At 41.1% G+C, this 13,785-nt stretch overlaps 1 protein-coding gene across 1 annotated transcript in view; it reads left to right on the plus strand.

Moving 5' to 3' along the window:
* The first annotated feature begins 2,899 nt into the window (after positions 1-2,899).
* The window catches only part of htr1fb (5-hydroxytryptamine (serotonin) receptor 1Fb), a 116,363-nt gene continuing 105,477 nt past the window's right edge, over positions 2,900-13,785 (plus strand). The window contains exon 1 of the mRNA XM_060899003.1: positions 2,900-3,117. The gene's annotated coding sequence lies outside the window, so the exon portion shown is untranslated. The remainder of the gene's footprint in view (positions 3,118-13,785) is intronic.

Here is a 13,785-nt window from a genome sequence, read left to right on the forward strand (position 1 = left end):
ATCCAGATGTTTACTAATCTGTATCTGGATCAACATTAAAATCAAATCACTCAAACCCAGGATAATACTAAAGCTGTACACCAAATTTCATCCAAATCTGTTCACTACTTTTTGAGTTACGCTGGGAAACGACAAAAAAAAAAAATCCTGGATCCACATACATATCCGGATTTGCATCAAAATCTAATCAATTGTTCCTTGGCTCATGGTCCACCTTAAAAAGTTCATCAAAATCTGTTCACTATTTTTTGAGTTATGTTGGGAACAAACAAACAAACAAACAAACAAATGAACTAGAAGGGCACTCGGTAGAACACATACCTCTGCCAAGTGACATATTTGAATATCCAGATGTTCACTAATCTGTATTTGGATCAAAATTAAATCAATGGAACCTAGCATAATCCTAAAACTGTACACCAAATTTCATTAAAATCCATTCACTACTTTTTTTGTTGGGAGCGGACAAACAAACAAATAAATTAGTAAGGCACTAGGTAGAGTGCATTCCTCTGCCAAGCCACATATTAGAATATCCAGATGTTTACTAATCTGTATCTGGATCAACATCAAAATCAAATCACTCGAATCTAGGATAATACTAAAGCTGTTCACCAAATTTCATCCATATCTGTTCACTACTTTTTGAGTTACGTTGGGAAAAAAATCCTGCATCCAAATACATATCCAGATTTGAATCAAAATCTAATCAATTGTTCCTTGGCCTACGGCTCACCTTTTCTCCAAATTTCATCAAAATCCATTCACTACTTTTTGAGTTATGTTGGGAATGGACAAACAAACAAACAAATGGAGGCAAAAACATAACCTCCTCCAACACAGGTTGGAGGTAAATCCTATAAATAACCCTTGAAGGTATCACCCCAGTGACTATGGGGTTCCAAGTGTCACTGGGCCCATTTCGTGGACGAAATGCATTTTGTCCATCACAGAATGCATTTCGTCATCACAAAATGCATTTCGTCAGACGAAATGCATTTCGTCCATCACAAAATGCATTTCGTCCCACGAAATGCATTCTGTGATGGACAAAATGCATGGACAAAATGCAGATCAGAACAGATTTTGATGAACTTTTTAAGATGGACCATGAGCCAAGGAACAATTGATTAGATTTTGATGCAAATCCGGATATGTATGTGGATCCAGGATTTTTTTTTTTTGTCGTTTCCCAGCATAACTCAAAAAGTAGTGAACAGATTTGGATGAAATTTGATGTACAGCTTTAGTATTATCCTGGGTTTGAGTGATTTGATTTTAATGTTGATCCAGATACAGATTAGTAAACATCTGGATATTCTAATATGTGGTTTGGCAGAGGAATGCACTCTACCTAGTGCCTTATTAATTTGTTTGTTTGTTTGTTTGTTTGTTCCCAATGGAACTCAAAAAGTGGTGAACATATTTTGTTTAAATTTGGTGTACAGTGTTAGGATTACCCTAGATTCCATTGATTTCATTTTGATCCAGATATACTGTAGATTAGTAAACATCTGGATACTCTAATACAGTGTCTTGAAAAGTATTTATCCCCTTGGTGTTTGTCCTATTTTGTCACATTACAAGCTGGAATTAAAATGGATTTTGGGGGGGCGGGTTAGCACCATTTGATTTACACAATATGCCTACAAGTTTAAAGGTGAAAATTGTTGTTTTACTGTGACACAAACAATAATTAAAATGAAAAAACAGAAATCTGGAGTGTGCATAGGTATTCACCCCCAAGTCAATACTTTATGGAGCCACCTTTTGCTGCAATTACAGCTGCAAGTCTCTTGGGGTATGTCTCTATTAGCTTAGCACATCTAGCCACTGGGATTTTTGCCCATTCCTCAAGGCAAAACTGCTCCAACTCCTTCAAGTTAGATGGGTTGCGTTGGTGAACAGCAATCTTCAAGTTATGCTACAGATTCTCAATTGGATTGAGGTCTGGGCTTTGATTAGGCCATTCCAAGACATTTAAATGTTTCCCTTTAAACAACTCCAGGGTAACTTTAGCAGTATGTTTAGGGTCATTGTCCTGCTGGAATGTGAACCTTCATCCCAGTTCAAACCTCTGGCCAACTCAAACAGGTTTTCCTCCAGAATTGCCCTGTATTTAGTGCCATCCATCTTTCCTTCAGTCCTGACCAGCTTTCCTGTCCCTGCAGATGAAAAATATCCCCACAGCATGATGCTGCCACCACCATGCTTCACTGTCGGAATGGTGTTCTCAGGGTGTTGGGTTTGTGCCACACATGGCATTTCCCATGATGGCCAAAAAGATCAATTTTAGTTTCATTTGACCAGAGAATCTTCTTCCATGTGTTTGGGGAGTCTGCCACATGCTGTTGGGCAAACTCCAAACATGTTTTCTTAAGCAGTGACTTTTTTCTGGCCACACTTCCATAAAGTCCCACTTTTTGGAGAGTACAGCTTTGGAGTGTACAGCTTAAAGTGTGATTTTGTGATGGACAAAATGCATTTCGTGGGACGAAATGCATTTCGTGATGACGAAATGCATTCTGTGATGGACGAAATGCATTTCGTGGGATGAAATGCATTACGTGATGGACGAAATGCATTTTGTGATGACGAAATGCATTCTGTGATGGACAAAATGCCTTTCGTCTGAAGAAATGCATTTCGTGATGGACGAAATGCATTTCGTCCACGAAATGGGCCCAGTGACACCTGGCACCCCATAAATGACAAGGGAAAGCACTGCCATGTAGCCTATGTGATAGTGCTGACACTGGGCTCCTCAGCTCTGAATTTGTGAGGTAAAAGGATCAGCTCAACTGACAGAGATGATAGACCTCAAGAATGAATCAGGATGCTTTGTGATTGATGTCGACAGTTTTACCTCATCGTCATTTAGCAATGCCTTTCACAGGAGATGCGCGCAAGCTCTCTCTCTCTCGCTCTCTCTCCCTCCTCGCGCGCTCACACTTTGCGCGCCAAAATCCTGTCAGTGTCGAGTCTGCGTGCTCACGGAATGCTCACATCTCACGCGCCGACAGTGGAAACGCCACCATATTCTCTCTCTCTCTCTCTCTCTCTCTGTCTGACAGAACCGAGCTGTTGACAGGAATTCCTCTGACAGACTGAAATCATGTAAGTCTTTTCCTCAAAATTATTCACCGAGTGCTTTTATTTTTTCACCAGTTGTAGCTATGGAAATGATTTACATGGCTCCTGAATTAACATGATTTAAAAGTTGTGCCTGTATAAATATTATATATCACCATATATATGTGAATATTTGGGGTGTATACACACATTATTAACATTTACAGTTTACTTTCCATACAGAAATCTGATAAATAGTATAAATCCATACTGAAACAAATGATAGCTTAGCAAGTAAAATATCTTAAATATCAGCAAATTTATCTCATGTTTCGAACAGAATTGTTTACCTTGGATTTAAATTTCAAGCTTGTTCTATCGTCAGATATTTCTGCTTCTTGGTACAAATAAATTATCATTTCAAGCTTGAAATTAGTAAAAATGTTGAGAAATGGGTTTATGGGTTTAATAATCATATATTTGGTTTATTGTAAACATATAATAGGAAATACGACATACATTCAACTGTATTTAAGGTATTTTTATTTGCTAAGATGTCATTTTTTACAGTGTATAACATATAGAGTAGTTCATATGATGGTTCAGTGATTGGATTGAAATGAAAATATTACAGGACATTTATCCATCCATCCATCCATATGTATATGCACATTAGACTATAAGGACCTTATATAACATAGACACGAGTGTTTTACTGGGAAATACACCACTCATATTTTTCATATGAGCTACATCCGGGACATGGAGAACCAAAACTGTGACCTAAATCTCGATGTGTCACTTCTGAGGAAATTGATTAACTGTTTCGATAAATTTGGGGACTTTTTGTTTGTGAATGTGTCGATATAATACAAAGAAACTCACACGTTGGCTTTAAGATATGAAGTTTATCTTCTTGTGTTCTCATCTCATTATCTGTAGCCGCTTTATCCTGTTCTACAGGGTCGCAGGCAAGCTGGAGCCTATCCCAGCTGACTACGGGCGAAAGGCGGGGTACACCCTGGACAAGTTGCCAGGTCATCACAGGGCTGACACATAGACACAGACAACCATTCACACTCACACCTACGGTTAATTTAGAGTCACCAGTTAGCCTAACCTGCATGTCTTTGGACTGTGGGGGAAACCGGAGCACCCGGAGGAAACCCACGCGGACACGGGGAGAACATGCAAACTCCACACAGAAGGGCCCTCGCTGGCCACGGGGCTCGAACCCGGACCTTCTTGCCGTGAGGCAACAGTGCTAACCACTACACCACCGTGCCGCCCTTCTTCTCGTGTTGAAAAACTCATTTTTCATACGAAAAACGTCATGGATCTGAGTGACCTCTTTAAATCATATTGGCTGGCGTTGCGTGGTATATCAGATATATTCCATTCAGCTAGCATGATACTGAATGAGTCGAAGACGAGTAGCTGAATGGAATATATCTGATAGACCAGGAATAAAAGCTATTATTATGATTATTGTTATTATACGTTCCTTTTGGGTGTTCAACACGTCTTTCTCTTTCAAAATTCTCTCAAAATCTTCCGTATTTAACGAAGCAAACCTGGCGGCCATGTTTGTTTCCAAATTGTCACAGTCGCTCACTGGCACAGAAGTTTTATGTCTCCGACATGTGATGTCATGTCGTCTTGACAACCATGCAATATCGTAAACCATATTCAATGCTCATTCTCCATTGGGTAGAGTGATGCAATACATGTAGGATAAGCGATATGCTAACAATATTGCATGGTATCAAACCAAATGAATGAAACCCACTAGAAGGGAATAGAACACGTTTTTATTCCATGGAAAAAGTGTCCTGTACGTATAATAATAACCGATATTTTGCTCCAGTGATGTCACTCCTAGTGTTTTCCCTGGACGCGCGTCATTAAAATGGTGAACCGATTCAAAGTTAAAATTCTTTTGATGAACTTACTTTTTTTTTTTGTAGATGTGTCCATATAATATAAAGAACATTTCATGGTGGCACGAAGATATGAAGTTTATCTTCTCATTTTGAAAAATGCTTCACTCACACATGAATATATTCACTACTCGAAGATAAACTTATATCTTTGTGCGACCGTGTAATATCCTCTATATATGCACATTGGACTATAAGGACGACATATCAACACATATATACAAATGTGACATGGATGGATTTTGAATTAAAGTAAAAACTTTTTTGGCCATGTGGTTAACATACACTTTCTGTACATGCTTTCCATACATATATGGGTTTTTAAATGAAACTAAAACATATGCCTGGAAATTCACCCATTTCCAAAGTCTACAGACACAAATAAAAGCAATTAATTAATGTATAAATGATAAAAGGATGATACATACAATATATGGATGAGAAATGGATGACTACAATTACTGACTCATTATTACACTTATTCATTACAGTGGTGCTTGAAAGTTTGTGAACCCTTTAGAATTTATATTTCTGCATAAATATGACCTAAAACAACATCAGATTTTCACACAAGTCCTAAAAGTAGATAAAGAGAACCCAGTTAAACAAATGAGACAAAAATATTATACTTGGTCATTTATTTATTGAGGGAAATGATCCAATATTACATATCTGTGAGTGGCAAAAGTATGTGAACCATTCAGTATCTGGTGTGACCCCCTTGTGCAGCAATAACTGCAACTAAACGGTTCCAGTAACTGTTGATCAGTCCTGCACACCGGCTTGGAGGAATTTTAGCCCATTCCTCCGTACAGAACAGCTTCAACTCTGGGATGTTGGTGGGTTTCCTCACATGAACTGCTCACTTCAGGTCCTTCCACAACATTTCGATTGGATTAAGGTCAGGACTTTGACTTGGCCATTCCAAAACATTAACTTCTTTAACCATTCTTTGGTAGAATGACTTGTGTGCTTAGGGTCATCATCTTGCTGCATGACCCACCTTCTCTTGAGATTCAGTTCATGAACAGATGTCCTGACATTTTCCTTTAGAATTCGCTGGTATAATTCAGAATTCATTGTTCCATCAATGATGGCAAGCCGTCCTGGCCCAGATGCAGCAAAACAGGCCCAAACCATGATACTACCACCACCATGTTTCACAGATGGGATAAGGTTCTTATGCTGGAATGCAGTGTTTTCCTTTCTCCAAACACAGCGCTTCTCATTTAAACCAAAAAGTTCTATTTTGGTCTCATCCGTCCAAAAGATATTTTTCCAGTAGCCTTCTGGCTTGTCCACATGATCTTTAGCAAACTGCAGACGAGCAGCAGTGTTCTTTTTGGAGAGCAGTGGCTTTCTCCTTGCAACCCTGCCATGCACACCATTATTGTTCAGTGTTCTCCTGATGGTGGACTCATGAACATTAACATTAGCCAATGTGAGAGAGGCCTTCAGTTGCTTAGAAGTTACCCTGGGGTCCTTTGTGACCTCACCGACTATTACATGCCTTGCTCTTGGAGTGATCTTTGTTGGTCGACCACTCCTGGGGAGGGTAACAATGGTCTTGAATTTCCTCTATTTGTACACAATCTGTCTGACTGTGGATTGGTGGAGTCCAAACGCTTTAGAGATGGTTTTGTAACCTTTTCCAGCCTGATAAGTATTAACAATGCTTTTCCTGAGGTCCTCAGAAATCTCCTTTGTTCGTGCCATGATACACTTCCACAAACATGTGTTGTGAAGATCAGACTTTGATAGATCCCTGTTCTTTAAATAAAACAGGGTGCCCACTCACACCTGATTGTCATCCCATTGATTGAAAACACCTGAGTCTAATTTCACCTTCAAATTAACTGCTAATCCTAGAGGTTCACATACTTTTGCTACTCACAGATATGTAATATTGGATCATTTTCCTCAATAAATAAACAACCAAGTATAATATTTTTGTCTCATTTGTTTAACTGGGGCGGCACGGTGGTGTAGTGGTTAGCGCCGTCGCCTCACAGCAAGAAGGTCCGGGTTCTAAACACCCCAGACACATACATCCACGCTGTCTGGCATTGCACCCCAATCCATAGGTTCTGGATAAAAGTCACAGACTCACTCACCTCTATCCTTGGCCATCACATCCCAGCAACTCCTTCCCTCTGCATACTAGGAGATACATCTTCAACCAACCTTAACACCACAGACAATAAATTTCTTCTGGTAGCACTAACTGTCGCCAAGAAAACAATCCTCATGAACTGGAACTCAAAGAACTCAATCCACATTACCCATTGGAAAAACCTGCTAGCAGATTATATATCATTGGACAATCATACCTCTCCCAACTTACTCCACACTCAGAATACACACTCCCCTTGGTCATCTTACCTCACCTTTTTACAGACTTGACCTGGCCCTCTGTGCCTGAGATCCAGTCCCAACGCCACACTCAAATATCCTTCCATAATCGTTAATACTTAGCCATACATATTAGGGAAGGGAGGATGGAGGCTGGAATCTCTTATCTCTGTTTATGTACTTCATTTATTAATTTTTCCCACCACTCCCTCCCTCCCTCTGCTACCATCTTCCCTCCCCCACTTCATCTACTCTTGTTATACCTGGGCTTCTGGGATGGCGTGGTCGGCCCCATCCTGTCTGGCTGTCAGGTGGGACTGGCGTTGGTTGGTGCCATTGGGAGGGTTGATGGGTCAGGGTTCCCCTCCGGGTCAGGGTCCTGAGGTTTCTCGGCGCCCCGCCCACCCCACGCATGCACTCTGATACCTGCCTACTCTTGGTATTGCACAGCGCGCCTTATCCTCTTTTAAATGCTCTACACATTAGGAAGCACACACCATTTGTACACCTGCAATAAGAACAACATGATAGACTAGGGTAAGGGAGGAGTGCATGTGGGAAACCTCTGCAGGTGCTTCGCTGCACTCCTTGCCTCTTTTAATGCAAATACATCTCTTCTTTTAATGCAGTACATTTTAGAGAAGGCACACATTCTTGTCATATACAGTCATATATAGGATAGGTAGGGCGTGTTGTGCGGAGGCTATGGGGGGCTGGTGTCGGTGCATGGGGCGTCGGTGCATGGGGCGTCGGGGCCCGGAGCCCTGCCTCATGCAGTACCTCCCCCTCCCCTCTGTCGCCCCATCATGAATCAGCTTGGGCAGGGGGGGCTGGCACCATAGCCATAACAGGTGCTCAGGTAGTCATCATAATTAACTATTAAATAACTATTATTTTTAGAATTTCTATCTATAAAAAATTTACTAACACAAATGATTAGCAAATAAAATAATACTCCCCCTCCCCCTCTCTCCTTCATGATGATCCAGTTTCCTTCTCCCTGGCCCGACACAGACCAGCACTGCTTATATATACACACACACACACACACACACGTGCTTACTTTCACATATCCCGCTCCTCCCCAACATATACACACTGTCCCTCCACCCATAATTCAAGGCCCAAAACCCCTCCAAATCTCCCCCACCTACCCTCCTCTATCTCATATGCACATTCATTACCCCTAATCAACCCCACCCATCCTCCTCTATACAGCAATATAGCTCTTGTTTATCTTTGTCGAATTTGTCTTCATGTGTTCTGTTACATCTCTGTTAACATATTAGTAGTATTGTCCAGCCTTTGAAATTGTTGTTAGTTACGTCAGTGCTTCTGTTGTATGTCATGTGTATGTATTGATTTGTTTCATTCTGTCCTTTTTACTTTGTATTTGTTTGTATTTGGTAGCAAATAAATTTAAAAAAAAAAAAAAAAAAAAAAAGAAGGTCCGGGTTCGAGCCCCGTGACTGGCGAGGGCCTTTCTGTGTGGAGTTTGCATGTTCTCCCTGTGTCTGCGTGGGTTTCCTCCGGTTTCCCCCACAGTCCAAAGACATGCAGGTTAGGTTAACTGGTGACTCTAAATTGACCGTAGGTGTGAATGTGAGTGTGAATGGTTGTCTGTGTCTATGTGTCAGCCCTGCGATGACCTGGCGACTTGTCCAGGGTGTACCCCACCTTTCGCCCGTAGTCAGCTGGGATAGGCTCCAGCTTGCCTGCGACCCTGTAGAAGGATAAAGCGGCTAGAGATAATGAGCTGAGATGAGATTTGTTTAACTGGGTTCTCTTGATCTACTTTTAGGACTTGTGTGAAAATCTGATGATGTTTTAGGTCATATTTATGCAGAAATATAGAATATTCTAAAGGGTTCATAAACTTTCAAGCACCACTGTACATGCAGTACGTTATTCCAAATTATACTTTGGTACCATAAAAAGGGTTCCTCAAGGATTCTTTGGGTACTCATAGGTTCTGTTTTCTATTTTTTATTTAGCTGATGAGTTGATGTATTGCATGTTATACCCTCCTATGATGTTATCATCAGAGTAATCAAATCTACCACAACGACAGTCTGAACATGAAAACATGCTGTTAGAGATTGAGAGATTAAACTGATTTGTTCTCCACACCTATAAATACAGTAGTGTGCAAAAATCTTTGGCATATGTAAAGAAATACTGTAGACCAAAAAATGGCTTCAAATTAATGAAATGAAATGTTTCAACATTAAAAAAATATATAAACAGTAAGCAGTAAGCCATAATAAATGTCATAATAAAAGTCAATATTTGGTGTGAGACGACCCTTTGTTTTTTAAAAAAAATAGTAGTCTCACGTACAATGAGTGCAGTTTTATCAGGAAATGAGTTGTAGGTTTTACTGAGCATCTTGCAGAACCAGCCACAGTTCTTCTGGACACTTTGACTGTCACACTCGCTTCTTAATTTTGCAGCAAAAATTTTTGAGTCACCTTCATTATGTTTTCGTATTTAATCTGAAAAGAAAGTGGTCTCTTCTTTTGTAATATGCTGCTCAGATACAAAAAATTTTTTCTGTAATGTTTAATTTTGTGCTGGAAAAAACCCCGAACATTTGGAACTCTAAAATGTTTTTGTAATGTTTTGACTTGATAATGTAGAAGTCATAAAATAGAAATCGATAAAGTTTGTATGGGAAAAAAAAACCCAGGGTGCCAAGATTTTGCACAGTACTTTATCTCATCTCATCTCATTATCTCTAGCCGCTTTATCCCTCTACAGGGTCGCAGGCAAGCTGGAGCCTATCCCAGCTGACTACGGGCGAAAGGCGGGGTACACCCTGGACAAGTCGCCAGGTCATCACAGGGCTGACACATAGACACAGACAACCATTCACACTCACATTCACACCTACGGTCAATTTAGAGTCACCAGTTAACCTAACCTGCATGTCTTTGGACTGTGGGGGAAACCGGAGCACCCGGAGGAAACCCACACGGACACGGGGAGAACATGCAAACTCCACACAGAAAGGCCCTCGCCGGCCACGGGGCTCGAACCCGGACCTTCTTGCTGTGAGGCGACAGCACTAACCACTACACCACCGTGCCGCCCCCTTATGGGTTCCTAAATACAATAATTCTTTAATATTGTTTAAAAAAAAAGCTACATATCTGCAAGGATGTACGTAACTATGTGCCTGGACCTGTCTATGAGACTGTCACGCATCAACACAACAGCATACAAATGGGTGACAAATTAAAGGAAAACTCTGTTCTGTTTTGCTATGAGGATATTTTGTTGGCATGACATGTCTACATAGATGAAGAAGTCACTGCAAATCAATATAGTTCTTCCCAATGATCACTTATATTGATGAAACCTTTCTATCCTGATGGACGTGGTCTTATGCATCCTCTTCCAGAATGATTCCGCCCCCATTCACAGGGCACTAAGGCTCACTGAATGTTTTGATGAGGATGAAAATGATGTAAATCATATCCCATGGCGATATGGGCTATCTGCTATCTACCATATCTCAACCCCTATGTTCCCAAGAACCATCATCAGCAGTAACTGAGCGAATATGTTCTGGAAGAATAGTGTTCATCGCTCCAGGACAGGTCCAAACACGTCCAGAATTGATCCTAAGGCACACTGAAGCTCTTCTGAAGGCTGGTAGTGGCGTGACAACTTACGAAGACACTGTCTGCCCACTTTATTAGGAACAAACACCCAGTCATCCACCTGTTGTTTTATGCGGTTCTCTAATCAGCCGATCCCTTGACAGCAGCACAATGCATCAAATCATGCAGATACAAATCAAGAGCTTGAGTAAATGTTCACTTTGAACATCAGAATGGGAAAAATTGTGATCTCAAAGTGTGACTTTCTTTCACTGTGGCGTGGGTGTTGGTTTGAGTCATATGGACTGGTTTGAGTATTTCAGAAACTGCTGATCTCCTGGGGTTTTCACACACAACAGTCTCTAGAGTTTACATTCTGAATGGTGCGAAAAATAAAAAGCACTGAGTAAGGAAGGGACAGTTCTGCGGGTGGAAACAAATGCCTTGTTGATAAGAGAGGTCAGAGGAAAATGGACACATTCGTGGGTCGAGCTTTTTTGCCAGGAAGGATATAGTAACTCATAGCAACTCTTTACAACCGTGGTGAGCAGAAAAGCATCTCAGCATGCAACGGCAGAAGACCACATTGGGTTCTAGTCCTGCAGCCAAGAACAGGAATCTTAGAATCAAGAACAAGTTCCTATTAAAGTGGCCGGTGAGTGTAAATTTTTCCTTTAATTTGTCACCTTTCTGTATGTAACATATAAACTTTTGTGGTTAATTTAAACCATTCACTTAATGCTACGAAATTTCGAAATAATACAACATTACAGTACAACAATAGAAATGATTGCAAAATTCATACCGTTTCTATCTTTATAGTGATTTTTTTTAGTACACTTTCCTCCTTTGTTTTGTTCCTCTGGCGAAACCCTTGTACATTTTATGTTGAACCCTAAAACACAGTTTTCTATTCAGAAATGCTTCCTTTGCTGAGAACACTGTGACCACTGTCCATCTAATGAAGCCCTCAAGAATCCTCAGAGAAGAATCATCTGCTGTACATTATTACCAAACATGCACTCAGTGATACTGCGTGTCCCTGCAACATGCAAGATTTTATGATTCGACCCTTCCCATTACACTGTGTGCACAATTATTAGGCAAGTTGTATTCCTGATGATTAATTTTATCGTTGAACAAATACAGTGCTCTCAGTCAATCCAAATTGTTAATAAACCTAAAACCAGAATGATTAACAAAGGAAAGGGGAGTTTAGGCCTTCTCAGGGGAATATATATAAGAGATGAGAGATGGGCCGTCTTCAGTTCGCGAAGAACTATGACCAATTCACTTTCAGCTTTCTTTGATGACGTTTAACAGCTTTCTGCTCAAGGTGAGCAAGATATGATGTATGATCTAGTTCAAGACCTCTGTGGGTCATTTTCCGCCAGAGTAATCTGTCTCTGCAGCCGATCTCGAAGGTCTTATGATCAATGCCAAAGCTAATTAAGTCCCTTTTCGCGACATCTTTCCATCGAAGGAGAGGACGTCCACGTTTCCGCAAACCTTCACTCAACTCTCCGTACAGAGCTACTTTTGGCAGACGCTGGTCAGTCATCCTGTATACATGGCCTAGCCAGCGGAGGCGTCTGTGCTTCAAGATGCTTGTCAGAGGTTTTGCGTGACATCGGTCCAAGATCACAGCATTTGTGACTTTGTCTTGCCACCGTAAACCAAGTATGTTACGAAGACATCGCATGTGGAAGCTGTTGAGTTTTGACTCCTGTCGACGATAAGTTGTCCATGACTCTGAGCCATAGAGAAGGATACTCAAAACACAGGCTTCATAAACTCTAACTTTAGTTTTGATAGTAAGGTTCTTGTTGTCAAACACACGTTTGGAGAGTCTACCAAAGGTTGTACTTGCTTTCCCCAGGCGTCGATTGATTTCATGATCCAGGGAGCAGTTCGCTGAGATGTTTGACCCTAGATAGACGAAGTCAGATACATTTTCCAAAACCTGATCGTGTATAGTGATGTTTCTCGGAATGTCTGTGATGCTTACTATTTCTGTCTTCTTGATGCTGATTTTGAAGCCGAAGTCAGAACAAGCCTGAGCAAAATTGTCCACGATAGTTTGCAGGTCAGCGGCTGACTGAGCACAGAAGGCTGCATCATCAGCATAAAGCATTTCGCACAGCTCGACACGGGAGATCTTAGTCTTTGCTTTCAGTCGGCCTGCAGCAAAGAGGTTGTTGTCAAAACGAGTGTTAATCGACAGACAAGAAATGTCTGTCAGGGCCTGCTTCAGTAACACGGAGAAGTAGATTCCAAAAAGTGTGGGTGCTAGAACGCAACCTTGCTTAACACCACTGATAACGTTGAATGGATCTGATGTCATTCCATCGGCCTGTATGGTGCTCGTCATGTCTGAGTGAAATGATGTTATAAGTTTTAGTAGGCGTGGTGGACAGCCAACTTTCTCCAAGACCTGGAACAAAGCATTTCTGTTCACCAGGTCAAATGCTTTTGTGAGATCTACAAACGCAATATGAAGTGGTTTCTGTTGTTCTCTGCTTTTCTCCTGAATCTGACGAAGAGTAAAGACCATGTCAACTGTGCCACGTCCAGAACGAAAGCCACATTGAGACTCAGGGTAGACTGTTTCAGCGATAAGCTGTAGGCGGGAAAGCAGCACTCTTGCGAACACCTTGCCAACCACACTTAAGAGTGAAATGCCACGATAGTTGTTGCAGTCCCCACGGTCCCCTTTGTTCTTGTACAGGGTGATGATGTTGGAGTCGCGCATATCTTGTGGTATAGTTCCTTTTCTCCAGCATTTGATCAACAAGCTGTAGAGGTGTGGGATAAGT

Source organism: Neoarius graeffei, chromosome 18 (genome assembly GCF_027579695.1).
Source record: "Neoarius graeffei isolate fNeoGra1 chromosome 18, fNeoGra1.pri, whole genome shotgun sequence".
Taxonomy (NCBI): domain Eukaryota; kingdom Metazoa; phylum Chordata; class Actinopteri; order Siluriformes; family Ariidae; genus Neoarius; species Neoarius graeffei.